The sequence below is a fragment of the Numida meleagris genome, chromosome 16 (assembly GCF_002078875.1).
Source record: "Numida meleagris isolate 19003 breed g44 Domestic line chromosome 16, NumMel1.0, whole genome shotgun sequence".
In the NCBI taxonomy this organism is placed as follows: Eukaryota; Metazoa; Chordata; class Aves; order Galliformes; family Numididae; genus Numida; species Numida meleagris.
In genome coordinates this window covers 2,712,161-2,724,674 of record NC_034424.1, presented here as the reverse complement: position 1 = coordinate 2,724,674, position 12,514 = coordinate 2,712,161, and the positions used below count along the sequence as shown (strand labels likewise).

Below are 12,514 nucleotides of genomic sequence, written 5' to 3'. Positions count from 1 at the left end.
GGCCATTACTTCTCATCCTATTGCTGTTACCTGGGAGCAGAGGCTGACCCCACCTGGCCACAACCTCCTTTCAGGGAGGTGTAGAGAGCAATGAGGTCTCCCCTCAGCCTCCTCCTCTCCAGACTGACCCAGCCCAGTTCGCAAAGCCACTCTCCATAGATCTGTGCTCCAGACCCTTCACAGCTTCATTGCCCTTCCCCAGACACACTCCAGAACCAGAAGAATAGGGCAAACCTGAATAGGAAGGAAACAATCTTCTGCATTTCAACAGGCACCCACATCCTGTATTGCTCAGGACTTCCCCTTCCCCATCTCTTATCTGGGAATGTGCAGGATCCCAGCAGCCAGTCCTCTAGCTGGTAGTACCTGTGGGCTTTGGCAATTGAGCATCATCACATTACAATTGGAAATTACATTGCCACTGGATCATCAAGTACCCAAATCATTCAGAAAACAACAATGCAATACAACTGAAGTAGAATAAATTAGTCTTTATCCCAGTTTTGTCATACGGGCTGTTCGCAGCTGTTACGTTAACATCCATCTGTCTCTGGTATTTCCAATGCCATTCACTGCTATCATTTAACAGCCATGCAAATCCAAAACCTTTCATCCAAATGAAGGGTTTGCGTGGGAACAGCTGGGCCGCCACGTGCACCCCATCGCTCCACTCCTGGGCAGCACACATGGAGGCACAGCACTGTGTGCCACTTCACAATGTTTCAAAGAGAAACGTGGCCTCTGTCCAAAAAGCCTATCGTGGTTTGGCCAAAGCAAAAGGCTCGAAATTCACAGCTAAAGCCAGCCCAGAGCCATGAGATTGATTTATTTAGGAGGAAGATGCTGAGGTACTTCAAGGATCTGCGCTTTAACACCACGTAATTGATACCAAACTCATAGAATATTATCAGGCTTGGGTAACGGGCAGCGTGGAAGAAAGTTTCTTAGAAGCAGCTGCACACTTTTTCTAAAAAGAAGAAATGCAGTACATACTTGGAAAAGAATGAACGGAACAGAGAAGATGACGCTAAGGCAGGGGTGTGTGGAATATTCTGACGGTGGCCCTCAGGGCTGAAGATGTTTCTCTGCTACACTGTAATGGAGAAACATCTGGACGGAGAAAGAATCAGAGAAAGGAGCCTTTACTACAAGCCCTGGTGCAGGAAGAGTGCTTACTTGCTAAAGAGAATACAGCAATGTTTTATGCCCGGTTCGCACAGAACGTCATTGTTAATGCCCGTCCATTATGTCTGCTGCAGGCAGATGCACACAAGTTCCAACCTAAACTGAGCTGAGAGAAATAAACTTCACCTTTCACGTGCAGCGCCGCACAGTTCCTCAGCTGCAGCCTCAGCTGATGACGTGCTGAGGGATCCTGCTACATCTGACAAGGCCAGAGCTGCATCCCTCACCTGAATCTGCGTTGGAGGTTAGGGCTATCGGATAAAAACCTTTTCTTTTCAACTTGTGTGCATAACCCTAGGCAGTCTCTGAATTTTAATGCCAAGCCGTTGCTTCTTTCCCTCGATAACCCTCAGCTGCCCCCACCCCAGGACAGCAGAGCTTGCAGCGTTGCCTGCCACACTTGGACCAGTTCTCCCTTACACCAAAGCTTTCAAGAAGCGTAAATTTTAGCTGAAAGGTCTTTACGCAGCAAATTGCAAATCAGGACAAGAATCTGCATCCTAGTCATTTACACTGTAGTGAGGGTAATCATCCGCAGTCCAATTTAGCAACACTCCAGACTTCTGCTCTGATGGATGTGACTGCGACACGCAGGGCAGCAGAGAATCGTGTCTTAGCATGCACAGGCATCCAGAGAACAGAACAGCATGGGGCAGGTTTAACAGTAATTGTATAGAGATCTATACCGCATTCTTTCCAGTTTCCACTAATTATAGCCAGCATATATATAACCTACACCATTAATGATATCCTGACAAATGGAAGACTTGAGATCTGTGGAAGTTTCAGCTTGGCATCTCTCAGCGGCATGAAATTGGATGAAACAAATCGTATTTGAGTCCATACGCAGGGGGTGAGGATGTGATTTTTTTTCCTATTCAGAGAACTTCTGAATACGATCAGCTTTGGGAGCCAAGCACAGGCTAAGAACAATTTCACATAAATACAGGAAGAACCGATGACAACACTTGGGAATAATCACAATGAGTCAAGACTGCAGAAGTCTTCCCAATGCTGCAGGATCACTTGGAAAAACAGTCTCTCATTTTCCAAAGACAGTAAGTGATGATGAATGAGGACACATTTATTAAGAGAGAACTTTGCATCCAGTTTTCTCTCAGATCACAGCAGAGGATGGGGTCTCTCTGTGCTGAACACTTCTTTCTAACGCAATAATCCCAATGTGCGCACGGGACCAAGATGCAAATAAGAACCTTGCTGACAGATTTGCTTAACACCCTGAAGGGCTATGCAGCTCCAGGAAGGAGAACCAGAAGGATACTTATTGTAAAGAAAATCTGTTATTCAACCTCAGTTTGCAGAGGTTCAAACAGAAGAACGTGTGTGCCTCAGGGAGGCTCCTCATAAGTGTGCAGTTAAAACCAGTACATATGGGAGTGCTGAAGGGCGCCCAGTGCCTCTGCCAGGGTGGGCACAAACTTCAGGCAATCTGAAGATTTTCTCCTTGTAATCCAGTTAATGATGCATGGGCCAAACAAAACCCAGTAGCAAAACGAACCAGGCAGCTGGCAGCTCCACAGCTTTTTTCTCCTACCGTGGATTGCCGCCGTCTTCTTGCACCGTGTTCACCTCCACCTTGGTTTTCCTCACTTGCAGGGCAACCACGTTTGGTTCCCATACAAGACTGCATTGCAATTCATTCATACTGGCTGAGAGATATGGGAATGTAAAGCATTCTCCACGCTGAAGGAGCCTGCAGGCAAGCTTCAGCAGACAGCCATGTGCTAAGCTAGAGCGGGGCACGCACGGGAGAAGAATTACATTTGGGTGGTGGCACAGGGGAAATTATGAAAGCAATTCAGAAGCATTGTAATGAAGTACAATGCACTGTAGTGCTGCTCAAATTCAAAACAGGAATAAATTCTTTCATATGTTAAGTGCTCCCTGAAGTACAGAGCTGCCTAGAGCACGAGGCCCAGGACGGGGGCACTGTGGTACGCGCTCGGAGCTGGGCCTGGGACACAACTGCAGCTGAAATTCAGACCAACATGCCCACAGCCCCTCAGCTGTCTGAGCCACAAAAGCCAAATTAAACATTGCTTCAGCTGCAGCTTACCCTTTGTACCTTTAAAACCATTATATTTAAGAGCAATGTCATTTATGAGCTGGCCGTGGGGAAGGGCAGGTGTCTGACACTGAGAAATCATTTCAGCTAGGGGCGATAAATCCCATCTATAAACTGAAAGCCTCTGAAATGAGCTCTACATTCAATCCCAGCCCTCTTTTTTTCAGTTGCCTTTACTGGGACAGACACCAAGCTCCAGACCTGAACATGCTCCACCACTGGCAGTGGCACAGCTGCAACCTGGTCACACCAGCACGTTGCTGGTCCAATACCTGCTGAATTCAATGGAAGCCTTTCAACAGGCTTCAGCAAGCTTTGGCTCACTCCCTAGGTGACACTGCATGTCTTTTCATTGTCTTTTAAGCATCACAGTATTGGGTGGTTAAAAGCGTTTTTCCCTCTGTCCAGCCTGAGCTGCTCCCAGCAGGAAGCTCTGTCCCTCCCTGCCCTGGGAGCCTTCCAGGGGAAGCACACGTGTCACCTGGGCACTGCCTAACAGCCATTTCATTTGGGATGGCTTAAGTAGGTTCTGACATTGAAACAACACCCAACTTCACTGGGGCACAGAAGGCATCAGCTGATGTCTTAAGGACGAGGTGGATCACAAAAATATGCCTGGCTGTTCTCTGGATACATGGACCGATCCACCGCCATCAACCAGGCAATGAAGGGGCACTGACTGCTGTATCTTCAGAAGACGTGGTTGGGTTAAAAAAAATAATGTCTCTCCTCCCCCCAAGAAATTCCCATGGTCTTTAATATGTTCGTTCCATATATCCTCATGGATTTCAAAATTAAGCCTTAGTTTTGAAGGCCTGGCAATCACATATGGCACTGACTCTTCCTCATGAATGTATCAGTGAAATTATATTGTAAAAAAAATACTACATAGAAAGATCTTGCAGAAAGACAATGCAGTTTTTCTCCCTTTTGTAACAACCTAAGCCAAAGCTGACACAAGAAGTAGGATGCAGAAGAAGAGAAACCAAACCAACAGTTTTCTGTCTGGAAACCTAGGTGAATAACCTTACCCAAACCGGTATCAGGTCAGCAGCAGTACTGTATTTCAGACAAGCGACTTCCAGGCGACTTCCAAGAGTATCCCAGCTGCCTGCCCTCTGCCCCAGCACCACGGGCATCTGCACCAGTCCCAGCAGCTATTGCTCAGTCTCTAAAAAGTGCCCAGTGTCACAGAGCAGAATTAAAACCCTCTTGAACAACCTGACATCTCATGCATGCCTTGTTTTGCTCTTGGTTTTCTCTTTTTCAGAAATATTTGGGCTTAATTTTTTCAACTTTTTTCTTAAATATCTGCGCTTTGCTGTTTAATAGGTTTTCACAGAACCATTAAGGTTGGAACAGAACTCTAAGATCATCGAGTCCAACCATCAACCCATCCCCACCATGCTCACTAACCACGTCCCTCAGTGCCATACATCCATATATTTCTTGAACAATTGTTTTCTGCAGCAATGTTTTCAAAGCTACAATCACTGTGACAATGTCACTCAGACCATACTTGGTTTGTAAAATCCAAACCATGCGTAGAACTGTAATGTTAAAGGAGGCTTTTGCCCTTTGCTCTGAGTCTCACTTATAATGGAGTGGCATTTTCAGGTGTCACGCTAGCCGTACGTTGTGTCCATCTGCAAGTGAGTGGTCTCATTTCCGTACATTTACAACCTGCAAAAACCATGAATAAACTTTGACTTTATGATTTTTCTTTCCAGTAAACTTCACATTTGTAACTTGGCAGAGGGAGCCATTGTATGCAACCACCTGTGCAGGCTTTAACTAAACACTCCAGCTTTAAAACCGAGAAAATACAAAGCGTTAACACCGCTTCGATAGATGCTTGGGTACCTTCCAACTCTACAAGACAGGCAGTGAATGGGGAGCACCTTCATAAAGTCTCTGCTCTCCTATACTGCAGAATGACATGGGAGTGCTGCCTTGTGCAAGAAGATTTACAGCATTAGGGCTGTCCCCAGGCAAGAGGCATTGCAAAGAAAGGTGCACGTGGGGCTCTGGGGAGGTCACAGCCTCTCCCTGCGCTGTGCTTACTTGACAAAGGTTGCTCGCAAGCTGGAAGCCACAGAGCTAACCCCAGCAGGGGTTTCCACTTGTGTTATTCTTAATATTTCATTGGAAAACACCACCAGGTCTGAACAAAGCAGCAGCCTTGTTCTGCCAGGTGCTTAACATGCTGTTAGTAGAAATGGCTCCATCCCAAAGAGTTGTAGGCTGTACTGACAACGAACAGAGGAAAAGCTTTGTTAACCACATTTCATAGATGGAAAATTGAGGCGCAGAGGGAAGAAAGTGACTTACTAGTGGCCACACAAGTCATGGGCAGAACTAGGATTTGAACCCAAGTCCAGCAGCGCCGAGATCCATGCCTTCACAACACTATCCTTAGCTGCTGCTGGACAAATTAAAAACAAGATCTGGCTGCAGGAAAACACTGAGCTTCTTCCAGACCAGAGACATAACACAGAGGAAAGCATTATAACTGCAGGAAAAGCAAATCTTTACCATACCCCAGCCTTCTTGGACTCTTCCCAAGCCCTTGCACTTTAACACTCCGAGGGCTTTGATTTCAGAGTTGTCAAGTTTCAGTTAATTGTCTGTTTTGTTAGGCTCTGATCTGTCATTTCTTCCACAAAAACCACAGTCTGCTGTGCCCGCCTAGGCAGTGTTACCTTTAAGTCTGAGTCCCTCTGACAGGGACAGAGGCCAGCACGTGTCCTTCCAACTGCCAGCATGGGGCTCTGGGGGACCTGCCTGTGCAGCCACTGTAGGTAAAGCTGCGGGGCTGTGTCCTTACAGGGGACTTCCCCTGCAAGATGGGGCCGAGAACACGACAAAGCTCTGAGCAAGAAGCCCCTGATCAATGGTCACAGCTCAGAATCAGTGCAAATAAACTGACATTGCTCGAAAGTGAGATCACTGGCAATTTATTCCTGCCCGAGCCCTACCAGAAAGAAAACAGTGTTTCATGTTGGGGCTTTTTTTCTCCTCTCTCCCGTTCTCATTTCTCATCTCTTTGCTATTTCCATGTGCTTCCCACCACACTGTGATTAATCTTTTCTAAGGCCTAGGGGACTGGAGTAAAGAGGTAAGTCAGACTCTATCAAAGACCCTACACAGAGGCAGCCAGGATCTGCCCCAGCCTTTGTGGGGCTGCAGCATTCCAAGAAACATTTTCCATCCTCAGAAGTTATGAAGAGTCAGAACTTTTACAGCTCATTAGTAAATCATTAATGAGATATTCCCTTTACCTCTCAACAAGCTCCTTGCTTCCCTCCCCCAAACCAATCCTAAAATCCTCCCGTGAAAAAGAGCATTCTGTTTTCAAGGCCCTGTAAATGCCAAAGTCCTTTTCTTCCACTCCCCAGCACATTTTCCATGAGCTGAATTCAAGCCCTGCAAAGCAACTGCCAGGGAGGTGCCGGGCTGGAGCCAACCTGCTTGGCGTCAGCAAGAGGATCACCGCTGTGCCATGTAGGATTTGTCCCTCCCTCCCAGCTCACCAACAGAACCAAGCTGAAGAGCAGGATCCCTGGTGAAAGCCTGCTGGATGCCTGACTCCAGGATAGATCCTACCTGTGCAGAAGGAACGTGCCAATCCGGTCATTGATGTCAGAGCACAGCCCGGGGTCAGCTTTGCAGAGTGCCAGGAAGCGCCTTTCCAGCACAGCCAACATCAGCAAGAGGAGATTCCATCAGTGCAGAGCGTGCTGGCCTAATGATGATCCTGGAAGAACAGGTATTAGAGAAACAGGTGTAGAACAGGCCTAGAACTCCTCTGCTGAGAAACAAGTTATTTTCCAAAGCAACAACTGCAAAAAAGATTGTACAAAATAGGGAGTGCTGCAGGATCTGAACACTGGTCTGACATACTTGAAAAGAAGAGAGGTCCTGCCGGTGTGACCAGGCCCAAAAATATTCCACAGCATCCGTGAAGATGTGGGTTCTGTACCAGATCCAAACTTCACAAAATTACGCTTGGGTTTATGAAACAAAAACGTTTCGAGAAATTACTTGTCATCTGACTTCTGGTTTTCTTTACCCTTTCTTAAATCAAGAAATCCCTCACACACATCTCATGGCATGTTAGCACTTTTTCCTACCCTCGCGGCATACTCAGAGCACCTGCACACATTTGCAGTGTTTTGCTGTGGTCATTCTACCAACATTATCAATAACCCAGCACTATTTGACAGCGTCCCCGAAGTCTCAGCTGCTGACACCTTCTGACTGAAAGCAGAATTCTCTGATGAAGAAACAAGTCTGTCCCCTGTTTGAGAGACAAGTCAGAGAGTCGGGCTGCTGAAAGATTAGGAATAAACGCAAGGGGCACCCAAAGTGACATGTTTAAGTATCACAGGGAGCACAGTGCTTTGCCACAGTGCTTTAGCATGTCACTGATGATAACAGGGCATATAAGCACTAAGTCTAGAGCCAAGAAGTTCTGCCGCCTGGAACATAACTGGAAATTCAAAGTGCAATTTAAATTTGTTTTTAATTAAACTCTAAAACAATTATAATCCACACAGGTTTTCCCTAAATAATTCACCAAAAATATCTTTGTCAACAACAGAATATTTCACATAGGACATTGCCTCCCGTGACATTACCTCTTGCAGTCTCCCAGAGATGCGCTCACTCCTGGGAACCAGGGGAAAGCAAGGTTAGAACCCCTCAGGAATTCCAGTTAATTTTTGCACGGGGCAGACACCTTAGCTTTGGTTACTTACAGCAAATGAACACAGCAGCTTTGCTTTTTGGAGAACATTAAGATGGTAGCTGAGGTGCCTAGCCTAAGTTATTGAATGGAAAACTACACAGAAAGCAAACTATTTCTCTACTTGCCAAAGTGCAAAGAGGGAAACCAGACAAGATTGAAATCAGCAATTCCAGCCCGACAGTAACATCAAATCTCTCCTAATGGAACCACATGCAACATAAAAGTGATCAATTGCCAGGATGCAAGTGTTCTGGTTGATTTCAACTCAAGTTAATTCTAATATCAAGGTACAACTAGGGGAGCCCTTGCTTATGTATAGCGCAGGTTAGATCCGGAACAACTCTTTGGTGGGAATGGAGTTCTTATACCTGCCCTCAACATTCTTTGGGCTTCCTCTGCTTTTATCTCCCTGGTTTTCACCCATGGTCTTGCAAGGACGAGACCCCCAGTGACAGCAGGGGGACAGAGGGGTACACACTGCAGACATACAGCCACTGCCACCTGCACGGGAAGGAGATGGGGAGCTCTCAACGCAACCGGTAGATGCCAAAATATTAGCACAGAGGTAATAACGTAAGGGACATCAGGAAAAGAAGAGCTGTGAATTAGGCCATGATTATGCACACCAGATGAAGCAAGAACAGCTACAACTAGTTAAGAGCCAAGCAAAACCTACCCATTAAGAGAGATTTGCATTTTGCGAGGGCCCAGAGAGACCTATTTTTCTATTTTATTTCTCCAAGCATCTTTTTGAGGGAAAGGGTAATTTAGCTCAAACTTTCCTTGGATTTCTTTTAGTGAGTGTAGTCTTTTTTTATTGAGAAAAGAACGATCTTTTCAGAAAAGTTATTAAAAAAGCAAGCCATGTACGTTCAATTAAAATTTTAAATAAGATATGAATTCATTTGCAAAATGGAAGTGCTAATAACCTTGGCATCTTTTAGTCAGATGCACTTTAAGAACAATCCTTTTCTGCACAAAAAGCATTTCATATAAACAACTTAAACCAGCTCTATTATAAGTTTTAGAAATAGGGATGTGGTTAAGAAGATAATTCCAGCCAGAAAAGGGCAGACGTTTGCAGGGGAAAATTAAGGGAATGTAAATCATTTTCCAATAAATATTCCATACACCATATTCAGCTGTGTGATATACAATGTCTTCTTCCAGAGATATTGCCTTCCCTCCCTGTGGATGCTGAAAGCGATTGCAGTATTAAGTTTCAATTGATTGTTAACAAAAGCCCAAGCCCGTTCCTACTTCTGATTCAATCCACTTAGAATAGCAGGCTGAGCTTTTCTAATCTCATTTTAATTTTCCATGGGGGACTGAGCATCCAAAATCCTTGAGAGGGGGCTGGAAGTTTCAGCTGTAGGATGTAACAACCTGATTCATAGTCAATGGAAAAAGACCTTCATTTAGCCTGGGTCCACAGCAGCCTCAGCATAGTCAGAAAAGGCCCCAAGTCACCCTCTTTCTCAGGAAAGAAAACATTCTGCCCAGATCCAACCTCCATATACACCTAACACTCAGCCTTTGGACGAAAAAGAATCACAAGAAACAGCCTTGAGAGATTACATTACAGCTGCCTGCTTTTCCTCAGGTCACTGTTACCGATGCCACACCACCTTCTGGGACTTCACTTCTGCATACACTACAAGGGCCAGAATCCCAACCCATACGTGGGGTGCAGCCAAGGACTGGGGGGGCATGAGACCATCATTCCCCAAGCTTTTTTTTCCTGCTCTGATCTACCAACACCACCTTGTACCTTTGCCCATCCGGCACCCAGCAGTAACAGAATAAGTTCCAGTTTGGGCACATTCACTTCTTTCATTCACATTCCCCCTTTCAAAAACACCCCTCAAATGAAAAGCAAACAGGCACCCTGAGCTCTTGGCTTTCTGAGGTGCCATTCACACAGGCCTGGCTCCTGTCAGTCTCATGCTGCCTTCCCAACCCAAGCTCTCTGGCAGACCCCAACTTGTCGTGGTGTTCCAATGGGAATTCCAGCTCTGTCAGGTGCCTGGGGACAGCCTCAAGACTCATTCAAACAGCCCACGTCCTTGAAAATCAGCCCCTTAACCTGCAGCTCCATCTGCCTCTCCTGCCCTACCTTAGCCCCCTTCCTCCCCACATACCTTTTCCCTGCAACTTCGACATTTTCAGCATTAATGGGATAAATACAGGAAATTCCTGCTGTATGTTAAAACAAAGTGGTATTACAGCAGTGCTTCAGACCAGCATATCAAGCTAAGAAAAAGGATCCGTTACAGCTCAGCTCTTGACCCTTTGTGCGACTTGAGGTACATTACAAGATGTACAATAAGCACAGAAATAAGCACATTTCCTGGAATACAAGAAATAGTTCAGGCACAGCACAACCCTCACCACCCCATGGGCAGCACCACTCAGTGCCTTGCCACTGCAGATCTGTTCTCCATACTTAATGAGGCAGATGCAAGCAACAGGCACTTGCTCTCTAATAAACCCATTCGGCCACTTTGTGATCATTAACCCAATGTTGCTGGGTATTCCTTCCTTCCTCACTCTCTCCCTCTCAATCCCAACATACGCCAGGCTTTGAAATCAAGCACGTCCCCCGCTCCCCAGCATCTGCTGTGCACAAACCACTGCTGCTCACTTGCTGCAGCACCTCAAGATATATTCCTGAGATCTAAAAATAAGCTTGTTACATTATTTGACAGTCAAAAATTAAATGAAATTGGAAGTAGAAATTATTTTCTTGATTACTTAATACAGGCCAGACTTTTACCAAAATATTTTGACAGGAGAAGATTTGTGAAAATAAATAGGCAATCAGCAAGTCATTGCTAACGGAAAAGAATGTATTTTTTTTCAGGGAAACAAGTATATATTACCTGTCACCACCACCATGTGAAAGTCATGCTTTAGAAGATGATGTGTTAACAGCACTCTGTCTAGAGGACAGCCCACCAGACAGACCAACAGCCAAAAAGCAGCAGTGCCACGCCGCGCATGGCAGTCGCTGCATTGGACCAAACATCAGTGATCGTTTATGTCTTTAGGAGCTCTTGGGGGCAGACTGGAGCACACATCTGTTCAGTGTGATGAGAACCCTAACCACAAACCTAAAAAGAGCAAAAACCCCTCACGTTCATGTTTCCTCCTCTTTTTCCTCAGCCCAGACACTCTGGACAACCTACACAGCGTAACTAGAGGGCACTCGCTTCTCAAACCCTCTGTGTCAAATCTGAAGAGCGGGCTTGAAATCGTTGTGCCATCCACCATGTCAGTACTTCAAACTAAATGAGTTTAGGCAAGCTCAGTGCCCTCCTTTCTCCAGATGAGGCATGGGACATCTCCAATCCAAGCCAGATGTCTGTCGTAGCTGGTTATGCTCATTCTGACATGCTATTTGTAACCGACTTAGTGAGTGCCAATGTTAGTGGAGCATGTCTTGTTTTATATCCAGGTAAACCACGTCTTTCATGATCTTACTAGGAGGAGTCTCAGGATCTGCAACAAATTAGCTGTTCAGTGTTAGCTAAGAATACGTGGTACCAGTCTGTTACAGCACAAGCAGATGATATAATTGCCTCCTGTTTTTAAAAAAAAAAAAAAAAAAAGGAACATATGAAATGGGTTTATCTACTTTAGGGATAGCATTAGCATAATTTTCCTGTGCTTGCCTCCTTTTTGGAACTAGTTTGCATAACATTTCCTAGAAATATACTCATATGTACTGCTCCATAGCTACCACATCACACCAGCAAGGCATTGCAACTGGGGCTAATGGGACGGGGGGAGAGGAGGGGAGCACCCGCACACATTTGTTAACACCAGCAAATCCAAGGATGGGCTGTGGCTGAGCCAGGTGAATTGTTCCAAAACAGCAGGACAACTCCCATCAGACTTACACAAACAAGGTCTGGAAAGATTACATTCGGCACAGAAAACGCACACCTCCATTTGGAAAGGCCTCACTTTGCATCTGGTGTGGTGTGTCAGATTCCATTTGAGATACTGGGCTCCGGAGACCAGCGGGGGAAAACACACTCCAGAGTACATGTGTAACATGAGGAGTTAATCCCACACAGGCATTCATCTTTTCAAAGTATATATTTCTGACAGTTTTGGAAAGCACGCTTACTATTTCCATAATGTTTGAAAACATACAGACACTTTCCCTCAGTGTCACAGCATCTTGAACTTCTGAGGCCCTTTTCGTGACACCATAAACTTCTCCTTGGAAGCACAGTATGATGTCAGAGGATGCAACAGTACAAGAGGTGAAGAGGAAAGCTGTGGGAGCATTCAAATAGCTTCTTTTGGCCTAAAAAAAATAAAATAAAAAACTGGAGTTTGATCCAAGAACATTTTGTTCATTTGCTATACAGGGGTGCCTTTTGTATGAGCACAGACTGTTTTGTGGACTCTGGTCCTCTGTAGTCACCATGAAACAGAAAATATACAATGAAGCTAGTGATGTGTTATCATCTAAGACTTCT

At 45.4% G+C, this 12,514-nt stretch overlaps 1 long non-coding RNA gene across 2 annotated transcripts in view; it reads right to left on the bottom strand.

The window, feature by feature from the left end:
* LOC110407056 overlaps positions 1-12,514 on the bottom strand; it is a 125,646-nt gene that overhangs the window by 74,309 nt on the left and 38,823 nt on the right. For both annotated transcript variants that reach the window (XR_002443696.1, XR_002443697.1), the window contains exon 2: positions 6,878-7,028. This is a non-coding gene — a long non-coding RNA (uncharacterized LOC110407056). The remainder of the gene's footprint in view (positions 1-6,877; positions 7,029-12,514) is intronic.